The sequence below is a fragment of the Amblyomma mixtum genome, chromosome 9 (assembly GCF_055824585.1).
Source record: "Amblyomma mixtum isolate Tamu chromosome 9, ASM5582458v1, whole genome shotgun sequence".
Classification (NCBI taxonomy): domain Eukaryota; kingdom Metazoa; phylum Arthropoda; class Arachnida; order Ixodida; family Ixodidae; genus Amblyomma; species Amblyomma mixtum.
In genome coordinates this window covers 100,185,827-100,190,389 of record NC_143020.1, presented here as the reverse complement: position 1 = coordinate 100,190,389, position 4,563 = coordinate 100,185,827, and positions in this window count along the sequence as shown.

The following is a 4,563-nucleotide window of genomic DNA, read 5'->3' as shown; positions in this document are numbered from 1 at the left end:
AAAATAATTGACAGGCGATCGGTAGGCCGTTCCAATAGAAATCGTTAGCATTAGTCTTCCAGCTCTCTTTGCATGACACGAAGCATCACACACATTTATTTACATACACATTATAGTACACTTAGTCTTCTTTGAGACTCTTTTACACTTGACTCCCTTGTATGCTTAGTCTCCTATTACAAGTCTGATGTCCAGTATCCATCGACAGTCGGTTCAATAGGACCAAATCAATAGGCCCTCTATCAACAGAGCCTTCATCACCGGAGCCCCCATCAACAGAACCCCCATCAACAGAGCCCCCACCAACAGAACCCCCATCAACAGAACCCGATGCGCGCGCGCCGTCCTGCTATCCCCGCCCTCTTCTCAGCTAACTTTCTCCCTCACCCTCTGCCTTCCATGGTACTAATCCGCCGGGCTGTTTCCGAGGCAAGCCAGCCTCCGGCTGCGGTGGCTAGAATTTTACTCTGGGTTCTCCCCATTGCAGAAACTTCCCTCCCCTGCCGTTCTCTCCCCTACAAGTGAAGAGGAAGATCTTCATCTCTCTACTTTGCCACCTGTCGTGGCAGGTAGTTTTTGAAGTCCTCAAAGAACACCGGTGCCGGACAGTTTTTTTTCTGATATGGGTATTTTTATTAGCCTTTAAAAAATTCGAATTTTTCATATCCACGGGTGCTTGCTTTTTCTGGCTTTTGTATTATTCAAATTCTTTATTACTGCGTTAGCATCATAACACCCGTTATCGCAAAAAGTGTCAGGCGTTGGCGTTGTCGTTGGCGTGTGAAGCTTCAGATGGTAAGAGACAAAGCGGAGAGGTGGAAGTACCTCTCTCCCCTTTGATGGGGGAGGAGGGATGGAGAGGTACACTGCGGTCGCCAATCAGAGTCGAGGATTGGAGTGTGGCGCGGGGTACTGATGACTGCGGTGACTGATGAACTGGATCACGCCGCCTGCTCGCCCGGTCTGAAGCCGTCGGCGGCGGTGGCTTCTCCGTCCGGAGGGAGCAATAATGCTAACGCATGCTCTGCTGCATGTACCGCATTGATCGCGGTAAATGTGAGCATATTACTCAAGCCTCGAAGTTTCTCTTACTTTCGAGTTGGAAGGCAACTTAAGCCACCTTTAGAAAGGTCGGGTTTCCCGTATTGACCATGCGTTAATTTGTCTGCATGAGTATAACAGCGTACGTTACAACCGTTGCCGCAAGCTGGAAGAAAAAAAGTCGTAGTATTATTAGCTGCAACACATCAATAACCCATCATCTTTTTTAGCATCCCTGAAAGCTTGCTGGTAAATCCGAAATACGCACAAATGAAGAGAAATATATCTAACCTTTTCATATACCTTTTTTTTTATAAATTTTAAGATTTCGCTATAGCAATCATTGTACCCGCAGATATTATCTCGACAGGCTTGCATTGTTTTGCTATTAACGTTTTTGTTATCGTCCAAAAACATTCCACATTGGTTTTTTTATGCGGCTTTTACTGCTCGATGCCAGCGATGGAAAAAAAGCAACTTTAAACGAAAGATTGTGCTGCGCATCGTATTAATGGACTAATATCTTCAATATTTACGCAACAGTACCTTACAATATTTGAATATCAAAAACTTTTCTCCAAGAGAGCTAGACATGACTTGAGAGATGTATGTAACATCTCAGCACGTAAAGATACCACTGGGACCGTGTGTGCGCTCAGATTTTGTGTCTTACAGCTTTCGCAGCTATCCAGCTTAGACGCCATAAAATGTACACCTTCGAATACAGCCCACAGACTGCCAACAGGTCGGGCAGGAACAGAGGAATACTTAGCACTGCTGGCGGTACCGTTTTGTCATAGCCATCTGCGTAACCGGCGAGGCTGCGCGCATGCGCAAATAGGCCCGGGGACACGGTAATGGGTAGCGGGAAGACTCATGCCTTCAGAAGTAAAGTTTAAGAATGATAGGATGGGAATAATATTTTGAACAGCGCCTTACTTGCAGCAAGATATAATACTCGGCACATAGAATGACGAATGCAGTGCATCGATGACGTAGTAATGATGCTGTTTTAATGAACGCCCGCGGTTGATATGGCAAGTGGTTCTACGTGATCGACTCGTTCACACCTGATTATAGTATATGGAGTCTAGATTCACCGTCGGTTTCCAGCTCCTACTGCAGATGCACGCACCATAGATGGTAACGCAGGGTTCTGTAACTAGGTGGCGCCACAAGTATCGTTCACTACTTCCTCCTTTGTTCCCGCCCATGTATTTACATGCCTACACTGTCTACAGTGTAATGTATTTAAGAAAAAAAAACTATCAGTTTCCCCCTTCTTACCGAGACTAGCACCGGCATTCCTAGCTTGAAAAAGTCGCCGCCTGTGAGCCCCATGTCTTCGTGGTCAATTGAAGCGTGAAGATATGTTATCTGCAATAAATAAAAATATATTATTATTGTAATCTACAATAGGATTCAGTGATGCTTTTTATTCAGTTTTCCTTTAAAGGTCTTAGAATTGTTTAGGACCGGAAGCGATACTTACTAAGAACAAAAGGTTCGCGACTTTAGATTTTACATTCAACCTTCGAGTTGCTTGCATAGAAATGCGATTATGCAGAATCAAAATCCCAATAATGGGCCCCGACATTTTCTTCCTAAATACAGTCGCCATTGTTCGAGTGCTTATAGGCTTATTGAGGTTGTATTAGGTTCATCAACGCTCGTAGCCTTTCCCGCTAATGCACGAGTTCACTAGCTGCATGCCTAGAAGCGGCTGGCATCCATTTCATAAATGGAGGTTAAGTGGAAGAATGCATGGCTACCGAAGTTTTGATGTTTGTTGCGAAACTTAGGCTGTAAAAGTAAAGAATCGTCTTCTAAGGCCTGCATTGCATACGTGTAAGCTGAGACTCGTAAAATTCACTTACCTCAAAACTGCAAGAAATTGCGTCATCACATCGAGCTGTTTCGCAGAAGTCTCTCAATTTCTTAGTCTGAAAATACAAGCAGTTTTTACTGTTTTTTCTTACCAGCTTTTCCAAACCAGTCCTTCACTTATCTACTACAGTGTATCTACCGTCGCAAGACACATGATTGTTCTCATCAAACCTTATGACCGAAAAAGGCTTAATTTTCAAAAAAAAAAAGATTCTTCGCAATCTATCCTCTAAACTTTGTGTCAGAAAATGACACAATTTTCTATGAATGTGGCTGTCTGACAGCAGAAATCGCACAAATAACAGCTAGCTGATGCTTTTTCTATTAAGTAAATCACTAACATCTGAAGCTGCATTCATGAACCTGAATTGCAAACAAGCACTTGAGAATAAATACAACAAAACGCACGGCTGTCGTTTAACGTCCAATGTAACTCCTTTACTTCAATACTGGCCTGTATTCCTCAATAGCATATTTGTACTCACTGTGTCGATCAACGACTGACTTGTCGAGGCCAGTGCGATGAACTCGCCCGTCAGGTAGACGGCATACACGACCCTGATCAACCGGAGCTTCAGATCGATGAGTTCGTAAAACACTTCATACAGACAAGTGCAGGACACCACGAGAAGGTTGCAGGTAGAGAACACCAATGGCCAACACCAGATACTATTCACATCTTCTTTGAGCTGGCGAATCGTGGAAAGGTTAAGCCTAACCGCCTCCGCAGCCCTGTAGGCTCTGTGGTTTGCCGTAGATACTATCTGCTGGGGTTTCAAGCTGAAGTTCAGATAGCGCAGTTGGGTTTTAACGTACACTCTGAGAACTTGCGCCGACGAGTTGAGTGCGACAAAGTGGATGCTTTTGTACACAAAGTAAAAGAATATTTTGAGCACCGTTTTCGACCACAGTAAAACTAACGTCGGCAGGCTTCTTTCTGTCTGAAGAAATGATTGGTGTACAGCGCCGAACGATGAAGCAAACACGAACCAGGCACAGTATACAACGCAAATGGCTGCTCGCTGCACGTCTGACCAAAAAAAACGCTTGCTAGTGGAGCAGTTGTAAGAACCAAGTCCAATTGTCTTCTCGAAGGCTGATGCCCGCTCGTAAAACTGAAGAAGTCTTGAAGCACCCAGACACATGCAGAAGTAGTTCAGTAAAGTCCTGTAAGCAGAAACAGCGCGGACAGGAGTAAACACGCAAAATTAATATCAAGAGCATTGTTCGGTATTGTTTCGTCATTTCTTGTTCTTCATATCATGTCCAGCATTTTTCGACAAACATTTTGAATATTGGAGTATTGTAAGCTTGTGCTATGAAAATATTGAAGGTAACTGTCCACCCTTCCGATGCATAGCAGTATCTTTCTTTTAAATCTTTTCTATCGCTCACATCGAGCAGTTGAGACTGCCATAGAAAAGCAATGGGGAACGTTTCTGACAATAGCAAAAATATTAACAGCAAAAAAATGCAAGCATTCTCACGGGAGGTCTGCGGTTGTATTGGTTCATATAGTGAAAACTTACACTATATGAAAAAATTGCTTCCACAAAATTCTTTCCCGTTGAAAATGCTTTTGTACAGAATTGTTGGGTATGGCTGTTCAAGCGACAAAGAACCTTTGTCGTCGAA